We start from the raw sequence: 17,040 nt of genomic DNA on the forward strand, positions 1-17,040 counted from the left end.
GTACTGTATAAAATTATAAGCCAGCTAAAAATGTTAAAACAACAGTTAAAACGCGAATCACAGTAATCGACGAAAATCCGGTGCGACTTCGACCTAGGCGTTTAGCTTTTAAGGAAAAAGAAATTTTAGATGCACAGATTCAGAAATGGCTTGAAAACGAGGTAATAAACAAAAGCACCAGTCCATACGCGAGTTCCGTAGTTATAGTACCGAAAAAAGACGGTTCGTATCGAGTGTGTATCGATTATCGCGAGCTTAATAAAAGAATAGTTAAAGATAGATTCCCTATGCCTCTGATAGAAGAGTGCATTGATGCTTTGTCAGGAGCGCGAATTTTTTCGGTGCTAGATTTAAAAAATGGATTTTTCCATGTACCGGTAGCCGCAGATAGTCGAAAGTATACCTCGTTCGTAACGACGAATGGACAGTACGAGTTTAACAAAACACCATTTGGCCTTTGCAATAGCCCGACAAGTTTCTTGCGTTTTATAGACGATGTTTTTCCAGATCTGGTTAGTCGTAGAATAGTGATAATCTATATGGATGATTTGATTATACCGGGAACAAACGAAGAAAATGCGTACGAAAATTTGGAAATTACGCTAAAAGTCGCAGAAAAGCACGATTTGAGTATAAATTGGAAGAAATGTAGATTTTTGCAACGATAAGTAGAGTTTCTAGGACATGTAGTTAAAGACGGACAAGTCAGTCCATTACCAGATAAAGTTAGGGCAGCAAAAGCATTTCCGGAACCTACGAAGAAGAAAGATATCCAGAGTTTTCTCGGACTGACAGGATATTTTCGTAAATTTATAAAGGACTATGCTAGTATAGCGTACCCGTTATCGGACCTTTTTAAAGAAGCTGTTCGGTTTCAGTTCGGCGAAGTACAAAAATGTTCATTTAATGCGTTAAAAGCTGCGTTGTCTTGTGAGCCGGTATTGCGTATTTTCCAACGGCAAGCTATCATGGAACTACATACAGACGCCAGTTCCAATGGGTACTGGGCGGTTTTGTTACAGAAAAATCACGACGAGAAAATGTTCCACCCCGTTCATTATATGAGTAAAAAGACTACTGATGCAGAAAGCAAGTATAGCTCTTTCGAGTTAGAGTTATTAGCAATAGCGAAAGCGGTAAAATAGTTTCGAGTATATTTGTTAGGATTAGAATTTAAGATAATTACTGATTGTGAAGCGGTGCAAAAGACATTGCACAAAAAGGACCTCAGACCTAAAGTTGCTAGATGGGCGTTGACTCTAGAATAATTTAGTTCTAAAATAGAACATCGGTCGGGCGAACGCTTAAAACATGTGAATGCGTTGAGCAGGTATCCAGTTCTCGTTATTGAAGATAAGTTGCGTGAAATTATTAGGAAAAGACATGACGAAGACGAACGTCTTAAGGCAATAAAACATATATTGGAAACGGAATCGTATGAGGATTATTTGGTAAAAAATAATTTGTTGTTGAAACGGAGCGGTGAAAAAATGTTATTGTATTGCCTGCTAGTATGTTCATAGATACTATCAAAAGAGTGCATGAAAACGGACATTTGAGTATTAAAAAAGTTACTGAGCGGATTAAAGAAGAATTTTACATACCTAATTTAAATGAGCGCGTAGAAAGGGTTATTAGTTGTTGCGTTCCGTGTATTCTGGCAGAAAAAATGAGAGGAAAAAAAGAAGGTCGGCTGTCACCCATTCCGAAGGGAGACACACCGTTATGTAAGTATCACATAGATCATCAGAGTCCGATGGTATCTACCGGTAAAGGATACAAGTATATTCTAGTCGTGGTAGATGCGTTTGCAAAATTTGCATGGATTTATCCGACAAAAAAGACAAATGCGGCAGAAGTAATAACTAAATTAGCGCTACAGCAGAAAACGTTCGGAAATCCGAAACGTATTATTTCGGACAAAGATGCAGCTTTCACATCGAAAGAATTTAAAGATTATTTCTCATCAGAGTCTATTGATCACTTTACGATAACGACTGGAGTACCGCGGGCAAACGGGCAAGTGGAACGCATTAATCACACAATTATTCCCGTTTTAACGAAACTTTCCTTAGAGAAACCAGATCGCTGGTATAAACATATTGATAAGTTGCAACGGTGCCTAAATAGTAGTTTTCAGCGTGCAGTGGGCATGACGCCCTTTGAAGTACTTTTTGGCGTAAAAATGAGACAGAAAGAAGATGTACAAACGCTCGCCTTAATTGAGCAAGAAACTGTAGAAATGTTCGACATTGATCGTGATAATCTAAGACGTGTAGCTAAGGAAAGTATTGTTAAAATTCAAGCGGAAAACCGACGCAATCATAATAAAACCTGTAAAGAAGCTGTTAAATATAAGGAAGGAGACTTAGTAGCGATTTAGAGAACGCAGTTTGATACCGGTTTGAAAATCAAACCGAAATTTCTAGGACCTTACAAAGTAACTAAAGTGAAACGGAATGACCGGTATGAGGTAATAAGAATTGGCGAAGGAGAGGGGCCAAAAATTACATCGACCGCTGCAGACTATATGAAGTCGTATTTAGGGACATCTTCGGGGTCCGAAGACCTGCAGGATGGCAGAGTATGGGACACCGGAGAGCCGTAACGTCGAATCGTGACATCGCGCGTGCGTCGGGGCCCGTCGCGGCAACGCGAAAACGCCCGAGGCGAGAGAGCACGTCGCGGAGAGTCTGAAAAAATATGGCGAGCGACGCAAAACCGTTGTTGTATCAATCAATCATTATATTGCATTATTTTTCTGTTAACTGATGTTTATTAATATCCAACCTCACCATTTCTATCCCGGATATTAGAAGAAATCCTACATATATTCAACGCTTTTCAAAAACTCTTATAGGTTTCAGAACTTTAATTCGCTTTTTTTTCAAATTCTGCTCTGAAAGATGCAGTTTCAATCAATTGTAGCGATAAATTAGCGTAAAATGTTGATAACCTTTTTGATAATGGTATTTCGTTCAAAATAGGTTGAGTGAAAACTTCAACCTTTTATAAAGTTTTAAAAAGTTGCAACCATTTGCAACGGGTTTAATTGATACCGCAATATACTCTACAACCGAATTTAAGTACTTGTTAGCGTCAACGTATTTTTAAGAGAGTTTGAGATCAGATTTTTTATGATAGGGTCTTAGTCTGCACGTAGTTGAATGGGGGTGCAGGGGACTGAACAGTTCTGTTGACGACCGATGGCTGATGGCTAAGTTGGGCCTCCTAGTTATCGGGTGTCGTGTGACTGTTTGGAAGAAGAGTGAGTGTTTAGAGAAGGCAAACAGCTCGACGCCGTATTGCCAAAGAATAAGAATATTGTTCCTAAAGGATCTGGCCACGGAGTGGGGAAGGCTATGCCTTTTGTTAAGACGACTGTGATGAACCCCACGAAACTTACTCCAGAACCTTGTGCAAGGAACGAGCTTTCGGTTTTTTTTCTAACATACTAATACCTAGATACATGATTTGAAATTTGAAATCACTTGATAAGGCATACCACCATTATTACATATTGGTATCATAAAACGTTATCATGATATAGATTGCGGTTACAGTGGATGCATGTTCTACGGAATATGTTCGAACTATTTATCGTATGACCGAAACAAGTTCACACATAGTTGTCAGAACATCATTTGTCAGAAAACGCATCCAGCGTAAACGCAGCCTTACACTGCTTTAATCTTCGTTTTTTTTTAATATCATTCAATTATCGTTTTGGGATACGCAATTGTAGTATTAAAAATAAAGTATTATGTAATATGCGAAACAAGTGCAGTCCATATAAAAAACATAACGCATTATACATAATCCCTGTTAATTCAATGCTTCTAGACATTCAGTTAGTCTTTTCTCTTGTATTTTCTGTAAAGTAATGTCTGAAAAACTTGAATAATGAGCAATCAAATTTATGTATGTATCTATTTTTATTACTTTTTGTATTACACTTGGATTAGAAGGGGTCAGCGTTCAAGTTTTTTACCTCGTTTCATTTGGCCTGTCACATCATTCTCAAATTTAAAGTAGTTCCATAATATGGCATAGGCGGCACCACTTATCGCCCACAGGCAAATGGCGGCGGCGATTACTTCCATGAATCTAAACCTACGTACGAATCTAAACTACACTTTCAATAAGATGCCAATAAAAACAACGTCAAAGTACAGATGTATATCTCTCTGTCTCTTTTCGTCACCTCTCTGACGTATACACATTACAATTCAAGAGGTATATAAAATAGATAGAGCTATATACTTCCCATATATCTTCATGCTTCCATGACGCATACACATTACGCTCAAGCAAACGTAAAAGAGATGGGGCTATATACTTTCCATATATCTCTATCCTTCCAGCTTGCCTTCAGAACGCAGTTCCGATGATCCATATAGTCTTATATATAGATGAATTTAAAGGATGGAATCTTCTCGGTGAGGGGGGAAGTTATAGACGGAAGAGCGGAGTGATCACCACTGTCATGTCATGTCGCCATTTTAAATTTTAGAATGATATAACAGGCCAAATGAAACGAGGTTAAAAACTCAAACACTGACCCCTTCTAATCCAAGTGTAATAGAAAAAGCAATACAATTAGATACATACATAAATTTGATTTCTCATCATTCAAACTTTATAAATACTACTTTCCAGAAAATACAAGAGAAAAAACTAATACTGAATGCACAGAAGCATTATATTAACAGGGATTGTACTGCACTATGTTTTTTATAGGGACAGCGCTTGTTTTTTATACTATACTTTATTTCATATTATTATTTTATTTTTAATACTACAATTACTTGTCCCAAAACAATAATTGAATGAGATTTAAAAAACACAGACTAAAGCAGCGTATATCATAATATCGTTTTATGAGACCTATATACAATAATGGTGGTACGCGTTATCAAGCGATTTCAAATTTCAAATCACGTAACTAATATTAGTACTTAGGATCGACTGTAGTATACACTGCATAATGCCCACATGCATATGGCGGACGCTACTGCCTCCTGTAACAGATCGGTTTCACCCCCTCGTTAAAAAGTCGACTTAATCCTCTATTCTTTAGATCCATTATTACTCCACCCTTTCGTCTACGACTTCCTCCTCTCACCAAAAAGGCTCCATCCTTTAGCTTTAGATTCATGTCTAAAACAATCGCTTCATTTGTCATGGTAAGCTTTTGTTTTTGAAAATAAAATGTATGTAATAATGACGAGATACATCTATTCACACTTCAGTTCGTAGGTACACGCAGTTCAATTGATTCTGTCAGAACTAGATCTAGGCCAATCTAGGGAATGCAGAAAATTTCGAATAAGCTTACGCTGACTTGCTAAAAATAGTTCTGGAAACATCGCTTCAGCGTCGCCTGTGTCTAAATCCACGACTGGCGCAGCCATTTATTTGACGTATAAACTTATATACCAACATTCTATTTCAACTTAGGTTTTATTTTAATTCTGTAGCTCAGCTGTTGTAACATCAGCAGATTTCTGATGTTTTTAACTAATTTTTTATGACTCAACATAGTTTTCCTTTCTTATTTGGTACAAGTGTATATAAATATTTTCTGTTTAATAAATTTAAGTTACAGAATATGTAACGCAAAAATACAGTGGGAAATAGTTTACTGATACAGAGTAAAAAACACACTTTAAGCGTGATATAATTCCATTCTCATGGTTTATGATTTCAGATAGAAGTGTAGAAAGTATAAATATTAGTTTCTTAATTTTACAGTACGAAAAGAGTAATTGAATTATTTGAAGTTTTAACTATATTGACATGCACAGTAAGAAATACATATTTTTAAAGTGATACAATTTCATTCTTACAGTTTATTCTTCCAAACAGACATGTAGAAAGTATAAACATTAGTTTCATAATTTAACAGTAATAAAAGAGTAATTGAATTATTTGAAATTTTTAACTATAGTGACACGTACAGTAAGAAATATATTCTTGAAGTGACACAATTTCATTCTTACAGGTTATTCTTCCGGATAGAAATGTAGAAAGTATAAACATTAGTCAACATTATACTTTAACTCTACTGAAAAATTTATAAAATAGTATTTACTTTCTACATGTCTATTTGGAAGAATAAACTATAAGAATGAAATAGTATCATTTTAAGAATATGTATTTCTTACTGTGCGTGTCAATATAGTTAGAACTTCAGATAAGTCAATTACTCGTTTATTACTGTAAAATTAAGAAACTAATGTTTATATTTTCTACGTTTTTATCTGAAATCATAAACCATGAGAATGGAATTATATCACTTTTAAAGTGTGTTTTTTACTCTGTATCAGTAAACTATTTCCCACTGCATGTCTGCGTTACATATTCTGTAACTTAAATTTATTAAACAGAAAATATTTATATACTCTTTTACCAAATAAGAAAAGAAAACTATGTTTATTCATAAAGAATTAGTTAAAAACATCAGAAATCTTCTGAATTACAGAATTAAAATGAAATCTAAATTGAGATAGAATGTCGGTAGTTGGTATATCAATTTATACGTCCAATAAGCGGCCGCGCCAGCCGTGGATTCAGACACTGGCGGCGCCAGAGCGAGGTTTCCAGAACTATGTTTCTACCATGTCGGCATAAACTTATTCGAAATTCCCTGCATCCCCTAGATCTAGTTCTGACAAAATCAATGGAACTATGTGTACCACTTATAAGTGTTATTCATTTAAAGTGCGATAAAACGGCGATGTGAAACTGTCTGTTAACTTCGCGGAAAATATTGTAAAGAGAAGATTTTCCCCTACAAATTCACTGTAAAAAGAATCTAGAAATATTTTGTTATTCGGATCTGTAGAGAGGTTTGAATTTGTAAAATAACGAAAACCCGCTTTCAGTTTTCAACTCCATTTCCCAATATAAAAAATTCTTCAGAAAAATTCAATTCTGGGATGTGGAAGTGAAGGCTTCACGTTTTGAAATAAGAAAAAGTGCACTTTTATAAGATTTCTTTACAGGAAGTTATAACAATAGAAAAACTGACAATTTTTGTATCAAATTTTAGTAATCCTTCAATTTTATGTACAAGTGTATTTATGTGGGAAATTTTCACATGAACACAGTGTATACAAGAGTTTTATATGATGATATAACTACATCACCTGTGTAATAGTAATATTAAATGGTAGCAGAATATTAAAATATTAAACATTTATAAATAAAACTTCCTTTATCAATAAACTCAAAAATATAATAAATATAATAACTATACTTTCAATTAAATTTATTACAAAGTTTTTTAAAACAGTTTCTTCATACATCTGGTTTTAAAACTCAATAACAACTAGTTTCTAATTTAAAAATACTTTTGATTTTTGATTAAAGAAAGACACACTTTTAACAACTTGATATTAATTAATAAAAAATTATGATCAAAAGTGTTTATACATGTGTAAACTCCAGCTTTCTTATTTTCTTTTTATGAGTTAAAATTCCATACTAGTGTTATATTTGTGTTACTTCTTCAAAGATATCATTATTATTATTAAAGAAATTAGTAATAAACATTGAAGAATGAAATTAGTAAGCTTGCAATAACTACAATTATTTCCTTCATCTTAGTATATGTAGACAAATTCAGTATTCTTTATCCAAGAATAATTATTGGTAATATTGTTTGCAATACTAGTGATATAACTTACAATATCAAAAATGTAACTGAAATATTCCATTAAAATATAAGAATCTTAAAAATACAATAATAGTTATAATCTTTAGAAGCTGTTCATTTACATAGTTTACATAATGCTATATGTAAAATATTTTAATAAGAAAAATAGGGTGCAAGTTTAACTTATCAAAAAAAAGAAAATAGTTGTAGAGTAAGGAAGTATGTGTAAACATAAATGGTTACAAAATTGTACCAAAATTTTTAAGTGCTCTAACTAGTTCTTGGAGAAAATAGGGAAGATAGATATAAAAAATGTTATTTCTCATTAACGAGATATATATTGTTGAAAATTGTTCTCTGAATAAAAAAACTAAAAAAAATTTCTGGGCTATATAAGATTCTTATAATTTTATAAAAACTTTAAGAATTAATAAACCTTAAAACTAAATGTATGAAGAACCTTATAACTAAACGTAAACCCAATATATTATAGTTTTACTATAAATTCAGTATTATATTTTTAAGTTTATAAATGAAGGACGCTTTAGTCATTATGGATGTATATGTTATTATAATTTAGCATTGCACTGATACCATAATTTTAATGTGCATAAAATAATTAAAATTTACATTTTAAGAAATACTAGTTTGTCATCTTATTTCTGACATATAATTTTTTACTATGATCTTTCACATAGTAATATTAATGTCTTAATTATAGTCATAGTTCATGGTACATAATTTTTTTTACAAGTATTTAATGAGTATGATTTAAACTATTTTATACGTATAAAGCTACTTAAAGTATAAAACTATTATTTTTTGTGTTCATCAACAGATAATACAGAATCACATTATTGAATACAATAAAAATTAAGTTGTAAATTGTGTAAATAATTAACATGCTATGTTTCTTAAATGTTATTTCTATTATGAATAGATGGTATGAATATTTATTTTCTTAATTTCATTGAATATTAAAAGATATTAAATTCTTATAAAAAGCAATACATAATTATAAATTATATTCAGAAATATTAAATACCTTATTTTATATTTTTAAATATATAGCTAAAGTACAATTAAATATAGTTGAATACAAGATTCTTATTTATAAATTAATATAATACAAACCATTTAAGAAACAATTAATGAACTTTGCAATTAGTAATATTTGGAAACTTATTACAAGTAAATTATTTACGATACCTTTCTTTCATAATAAGTTCATTGACAAAATTGCAACCACAATGTTATTTGTAAATAAATTTCCAATAACCACTTACCTAATACAATGTAAGAAACACTAATATTTAAAAACTGTTCACTTTTTGTTGTAGGTAATATTAATTTCAAATATTTGTGTAAAATAGAGTGAATATTATAATAGCAATTGTGAAGTATTGAATACTTTGTGAATGAATACTAAACAGTTTAAATAATTTTTTTTTGTTTATATATTTTAAATCGCATTTAAAATGCTTAAATAAGAATTTAATATCACTAATGAATGCAACAAGTAATAAAGTATGTCAGTAGCGCATAACGAGTTTGTTTATCCCAGACAAACCAATTTTATTCCGTTTTATTGTCAAATAGAGCCATTCCTTTGCATTTTCACAATTATCTGTCTTTTCAATTTTACAAATCATTTATTTATAAAAAATCTGTTACCTTATGTCATTCAGACGATCTGTTGCTCCTTCGCGACATCCAGTAATTTCAAATTTGATATTCCTTAGAAAAATTATAGCTCTTCTCTTCAAACGGGTATAAATAAGAATAAACTTTGTGTCTTTTTGTTCTTTAACCAATCGCACTACGGACACATTTTGACGTGGCTACTTAAACTCTGTAATACAACTTATATGTGAACGAGACGCATCAAATTGTGTCACGTCCTGCCTAACCCAAACCTAACCTCACTTTTTAGCTAACTAATCCAAGCTCACATGTTAAATAAAACAATAGAATATAGTAGGATGTCGATTATCGGAATTAACGCTAACTGCCAAATTTACGATCAATTTTTTTTATTTTAAACAAACTATTACTAAGTGATTGTTTGAGGTTTACTTGAGATCCTTGTATAGTTTCATCGTTAGTACTCCACATACCGAAAATTCTAAATAACAAAGATCGAGGAAAATCCAGTTCGAATAATCGACGCTTTACTGTACTATAGAAACTTCGTTTGTTTTGCTTTGAACTGTCCCATAGAAAAGTTGCAGCACAATGTTCCGACTAGTTTATGTTAATTAATTCGTAAGACCTGAGAAAATGCCACAAAATCGTGAAAATCGGAAAAATCGTGTTGGGAACGTAATCCTTTAAGTATTGAAATACCATAAACAGAGTGCGTTTAGCTTTATTCATGGCATCGCTTTTCTTGTTTCATTCCTTTCGTCCTTTGGCAAATTATAACTTTCACTACCCATGTCTTGAGCTTATTTTAAGGGATTCATATTTTTAGAGTTATTTTTCCTTTTATATCATAAAGTAAGCATCCTCTTTCCCTATATTCAAGGATACCAGATCCTGTTAATATTCATCTTCATTACTTAGGTTAGGTGTGAGTCAGAACTAAACTCCAGAGTTTAATACAAATAACCTGCATATTTTCATATTTGTATCCGTTCTCACGTAATATGTTAGAATGTAATACGTTATATATGATTGAGTATTTATACATATCCTAGAAAATTTTTATATTTATATTTTTAGAAGTATTAAAAATATGATTATATGGAAATAAAATATATAGTTTTTTATAATTTTATTTCGTGTACGGATATGTAAATACATTTCAAAATTTTTATTTTTTATAGCTATATTATTATACTATTGGAAATATATTACACGTTGTAAGTAGTTGAGATTTATAAAAGTAGTACGTTACTATTTCCACCCGATCATTCAATCGATGATTGCGAAGGAAGATTCGGGACGCAAGAAGAAAATGAGTGGGGGGTGGACCGCCAATGGTTCAAATAGAAGGACAAATGACTCCTTTCTACAAAATCAGATTTTATTTATCTTTATTATAAATAATCGCAATCGTGTTGTGTTTGGTATCATTTTAATCGGGAGAAGACAAGAGACCGATTGATAATACCCGTCTAAAAATTCGTTAGCAAATAAGGAACTTGTCCTTTTCCATTTTTTAATCTCTATTCCTACCCTTGTCTTTTATGGCACTATCGTTCTTGGGAATTGAATTCTAGTCATGGGTGTGAAGGTTCCCATTTTTTGGTAACTTTGCAACACACAACAAAGGAAGTAGCGGATATAACGATGGTTGTCGATCACGATAAGCAAAACGAGCTTCGGTCGAGTAATTTTGATAATATTAACATAGTAAAATTCGGAACTACTTGAAAAATTATTTAAAGAAAAATTTATATCAAATAAGAAGTGCAACATTAGTTCATTTAGCAGCCGCAGAATTAATCAGAAAAATAACATATTCATGTTCAACTATACAAACGCGTAATTTGTTTAAAATAACATCTAGCTAACATTTATGATTGCAATAATCATATCACTACCATATGAATCACAAAATCAAGCATTAAGAAAGGGGTATAGAATTCTCCGATCGACAATGGATACCTCGGTACCCGTCGTTACGAGAACGTAACAGGCCAGGAAGGTGTAATTAGAGAATCCGCATTACACTTGAGAAGGAGGAAAGCCATTCAGAGGATAGCTGTTCGAGCCGCTTGCCCAGGGCTATGGAGTCGGCAGTCAAAATTCTCCGACTCCTCTTTATTTTTGACCTCCGATTCTGACCCCGAATCTTGTATTTATAATAAATTGTTAACATAATGAGCATATGTATGCATAGATGGAACTTCCTAATATTAAAAGGCTAAAGCTATGATAGTCATAAATAAGACAAATAAGACAAAGCATCGTTTCAATCCGTTCGTATTTTATAAATTAAACTGTAACTCTAAATTATGCACGTGTAAAAAACATTATTTACTTATTTTGAGGACATTTCTCATTTTTATATTTACTAAGATGCAGTGAGTGTCAACATACTTTGTCTGACTTCAACTCTAATTCAACTAATCAAACATTCCTTCCAAACTCCGATGCTAACTCCAACTCTTTGACACGACTTTTCCCTCGCGCTCATTGACTAAATAACTCGGGTGGTAACGGTAATTTATTATTTGTGTCTCACGAGAAGTTCTCTGGAAACAATTGGGGACAATGATTTCCACAGGTTTTCTCCTGGGGCATAAATAATACTTACACTCATCACAGAAAGTGAAGGGTACAAACTGGAGAAAACTAACACGGGCCAAAGCTCGAAGGGGTCTGGACCTCAGGCTATAGGTAGGGGCAGGTAAGAGGTACGAGTAGCTCAGCACGTTCAACATGAGACGACAAAGTACCGTCACCTTCCCTTCCCCTCTGCACAACTATCCGAAACGTGGCCAGCCCGCGTTCTCTTCGCAGCCACGCACAAGCAGGTGTATCTGTATGAACAGCCATCACGAGCGAAGCGTAGACCGCTCATGGCAGAATACGGAATAATGATGAATAAATCGAAATAACTAAAAAATTGAATTGCCTATTTTCTGATAGTGATCATTAAAAGATAAATAGGAAGTAAATATAATATCCAAAGGAGAAATACTGGCAATAGTGGATCATAAGACACTTGAATATATTGAATTTAAGATTGTTTTCACGACACCATTTTTCCTAGTTCAAAAAGTATAATTCATAGGAGAATAGTATCGTGTTTATATACAACAGTGCGGAACATTTGTATATCATCTCTATAACCAAAAAACATACTATTAATAATAACCCTATAATTATCGTTGGAAAAGATTGAACGACTGAAGTCCAAGATATAATTCCTGAGGGACACCCGACTAACTAAACTAGTGTAACTTATTATTACATTTTACTATTTAAAATCTTTCTCTTACAAAACTTGAGATCCAATTGAGGGGAGCATGGTTACAGCTAATAGCAGATAGTTTAGATAATAATATGAAATGAGAGACAAAAGTCTATCTAAATTTAATGTACACTGCATCGACTTGATGTCTCGCCTTAATGGTATCTGTAATGTAACGATTATAATTCATTAAACTAATTACAGTAGAGCAGTCAGCTACATAACCACATTTTTCTTTGGTTAACATATTTTTTAAAAATAACGATAATTTATCAGAAACTATGTTCTCAAATATCTTCGACATAAGGTTTCTTTTACATATTGGTCTTTAACTAGTAACCAAAAGTGTCTTCACCCTTAAATAAAGAAGTAACAAGACTCACTTTTTATATCTCAAGAAAGATATCTGACATAAGAGATTTATTATAAATAAGCCGAAGTATACAAGACAATAAATTCACAAGTATCAAGATATAACAATATAACCTACAAAGTATTAGATTGGATAACTTGTCCTTCTATCCTTCTAAATTAGGGAATACAGTGCTTCATCATCTCATTCCTATTCTAGTGGGTCATTAAATTATTGTTTCATCATATTGTCATGTTCAAATAATTATTAAATTATAAATTAAACAATTATATAAAACTATGCACATTAACCCTTGTGCACTGTTCAATTATTATTATGTTCATATTCTTTGGGTGACATCGAAAGAAAAATTCAAATTAAAATAAGCAAATAGTTTACAAACATTTTACAACTAAAAATGTGCGCTGATGATGCAAATAATTATTAGGAAGCAATCGATTCGTTTACGTTTATTTAGGTTACAGAATTGACGATTCCATGATAGGCTACAACCCGCGTTTACGAAATATCTAGAACAGGGACAAGACTTCTATATTTCGACTTCTACCCGATAGAGGCAGCACTTTCGAGAGTTCCCAGTTAACTTGCACACCCTGTACCAAAGTTCCATTTTTGGCGCCCCCATCGCCAGAGTTCGTTGCTGAAGTTTATACAGCATCTCGCTAATATGTGTTGAACATTGAAGTTAGGCTTCTCTAATGAGAATGCGTTTGGCTATGGAAACAATTGATGAAAAAGATCAATATTCATAAAGAAGAATAGAATTGAATTGTTCCTCAAAAGAATTTGTCTCAATATAATTTATTTTCCTCTTAGAACAAACAGTTGGTTTATTTATTTCGAAATAAAATTCGTAGAGATAAAAGTCCCTAGAGTACTCTCTACACATTGATTCTATTAGAACTAGATCTAGCGAATGCAGCGAATAAAGGGATGGGGTATAAACCCCGTTTTAAGGCGTGGGGAGTGAGCTGCTCCTGAGATGCGGGAATACGATCACGTGGTTTCTGGGGATCCGCCAGTGATTGGTTCTAGTATAAATGCGAGAAATTTCAATGTGAAACCTTCACTTTGTTAACAATTATAAATGTACATACGATAGAATATTTTCCACAAAATACAGAAATAAAGTATCTTATTTATAAATCAATATATTGAAGTGTTAATGGTGTCCTGTAAATGCATGTTATTGAGGGATCAAAATAAAATTATTAAAGGTTAGAATAAAAAACGGGTCCCCAGAAACCACGTGACCTCATCCCCGCATCTCGCAAGACGCCCCCCCGAGGCTATTGTTCCATCCCGTTATTCCTATATCCATGGTTTATGTTTATGCTGACTTGCTAGAACACAGTTCTAGAAACCTTGCTCAGGTGCCATCAATGTCTAAATTCACAAGCTGGCGGGGCCGCTTATTGGACGTATAAACTAATATACCAATATTTAAATTCTAAATATATAAATTCTATTTCAACATAGGTTATATTTTAATTCTGTAGCTGAGTTGTTGAATACAGTGCTTCATCATCAACACATTTCTAATGTTTTTAATTAATTTTTTATAAATAAATATAATTTTCTTTTCTTATATAGTACAAGAATACATAAATATTTTCTGTTTAATAAATTTAAGTTACAGAATATGTAACGCAGACATGTAGAGGGAAATAGTCTACTGATACAGAGTAAAAAACACGCTTTAAAAGTGATATACTTCCATTCTCATGATTTACTGTTTCAGATAAAAATGTAGAATGTAGATATTCTTAAAATGATACAATTTCATTCTTACAGTTTATTTTTCCGAATAGACATATAGAAAGTAAATACTATTTTATATGTTTTTCAGTAGAGTTAAAGTATAATGTTGACTAATGTTTATGCTTTCTACATTTCTGTCCGGGAGAATAAACCATGAGAATGAAGTTATATTATTTTTAAAGTTTGTTTTTTACTTTGTATTAGTAAACTATTACCCGTTGCATGTCTGTGTTACATATTCTATAACTTAAATATATTAAGGGTCTAGGATCGGATATGTCAGGGCGATGACATTACCGACAAAATTAGGCAAAAACAGAGGTTTACGCCATGACGCTTTACGTCCTTATATTGAAAGATTTTAAGCTGGGGAAGGGCTCATTCGATAGAGCAAGAGTCAGTCTAGCCCTCTCTGGTCATGATTTAATTAGATTCTGCTGATGTTCAGTAATATGAGTGTTCAAACTAAAGCAAAAATCTACAAATTCACAGCTATGAAATCTAAACATTTTTAGCTAATTTAGAGATTGTTCTGCGTGAAATCGTGATCAGAGTACCCTCGATCGAACCTTTTTCTATCCAACGAGCCTTTTTCAAGCTCACAATCTTCTAATCTAAGAACGAAAAGTGTAATGGCGTTTCGACAGTGCTTTTTGCCAGGCTAGGTATAAAACAGAGAAAAAAAGTGACAAGTTTAGTTCGGTTGGTGCACACAGGGAAGCGCCTAATCAGGAGACCCGTGATCTTGTGGTGCCCAAATTTGGCACGCAAGTTATTAAGAGTTAGCCCCTCTACTACAGATACTATCGTACGAGCCGCGTGTTTCGTTCATATCTCACAAGTCCCGTGAAGTGTTCTGAGAAATATTGTAGGGCTCGAACAAAAGGTGAACTCGGCGGTTCGAGCCGCTTCAGAGAGCTTCAGAAAGAAGCTTGAAACACATACGTCCAAGTCACCGGCAAGCGGCACGAGCCACACGCAATCTTTGTGACATTACAGATATAGTAAAAGTTGGATAACTGCCTGAAATTCGGAATCGATAGCAGGCAGTTACCGAGCGAAGGTACAGATTTTTTCCCTTGATTGAACTCGAGTCGAAAGCCCGTGTTTCCTCTTGAAATGTTTTGAACGTGGAATAGGACATTGAGTGAAAGAGAAAGAGGGTAGATAGTGAAGGTGACGTTAAGGAAATATCATTAGCATAATACTAATGCAATGATAAAACTTCTTCAATTTTGATAATTTTGTAATAAAATTTTTACAATCATATTTTTAAGATTTTTCTAGTGAAAAAAAGACCAGATACGAAATAATTTGGATTATATTTGTGTATTTAATGAGTGACAATAGTACTTCTTTTCACCTACTAAATAAGTAAATATTATCCAAATTATATCGTGTTTGATCTCATTCTAATCAGAAACATCTTACAAATACACTAATAACAGTTTCGTTAAAAAAAAATACATAAAAATGTTGTCCTTGCATTAGTATCACCGACTAGATAATTATAGATCTAACATCCTATATATTTTTCTGTCCCTGATTTTTGGGGTGCTAGCATCCCATTATCATTTTAGTGTCACCGCCAATATTATCGGCGAAATCTCAAAGCAGATTGCAACGCTACGGGTTTTCGGAATTACAATTAAAATGGAATAGGCAGATTATATTAAGGGGGTACGATCAGATATGTCAGAGCGGCGACATTACCGACAAAATTAGGCAAAAACAGGGGTTTACGGCCTGACACTTTTCGTCCTTATATGAGATGATTTTAAACTGGGAATGGGTTCATTCGAAAGAAAACAGTTCAATGCAGCGCAGTCAACTCGCGATTTAACGAAATTCTACTGATATTTAGTAATACGAGTGTTGTAAAGTAGAGCAAAAGTCTACCATTGACAGCTATGGAAATTTAAGCATTTTTATGTAATTTAGAGAGTGTTTTGAACGAAATCGCGAGTTGACTGCGCTGCGTTGTACTTTTTTCTATCGAATGAACCCTTTCCCAGTTCAAAATGTTCTCATATAAGGACGAAAAGTGTCAGGCCGTAAAACCATACAACAGTATTGCTTTTGGCTGGGTTATCGATAAAACAGAGCAAAAAATGTGACAAATTTAGTTGAGCATTTGCAAACCAGGCGACGCCTAATTTGTAAGGCTGCCGATGTGGAATCGGAATCTGTGATACCCAAATTAACGATGCGAGTTATTGAAAATTTCCCCCTCCACTACACACACCACCTTAGGAGTCGCGTGTACGTGAGCTCGGCGCTTCGGGCCACTCCGGCCATATTCGAAAAGTCAAAAGAGAACGC

At 33.2% G+C, this 17,040-nt stretch overlaps 1 protein-coding gene across 1 annotated transcript in view; it reads right to left on the minus strand.

The window, feature by feature from the left end:
• Mical-like (MICAL-like protein) overlaps positions 1-10,248 on the minus strand; it is a 149,312-nt gene extending 139,064 nt beyond the window's left edge. The window contains exon 1 of the mRNA XM_076387333.1: positions 9,335-10,248. The gene's annotated coding sequence lies outside the window, so the exon portion shown is untranslated. The remainder of the gene's footprint in view (positions 1-9,334) is intronic.
• Between the last annotated feature and the right edge of the window lie 6,792 nt (positions 10,249-17,040).

Source organism: Calliopsis andreniformis, chromosome 10, assembly GCF_051401765.1.
Source record: "Calliopsis andreniformis isolate RMS-2024a chromosome 10, iyCalAndr_principal, whole genome shotgun sequence".
NCBI classification, from domain to species: domain Eukaryota; kingdom Metazoa; phylum Arthropoda; class Insecta; order Hymenoptera; family Andrenidae; genus Calliopsis; species Calliopsis andreniformis.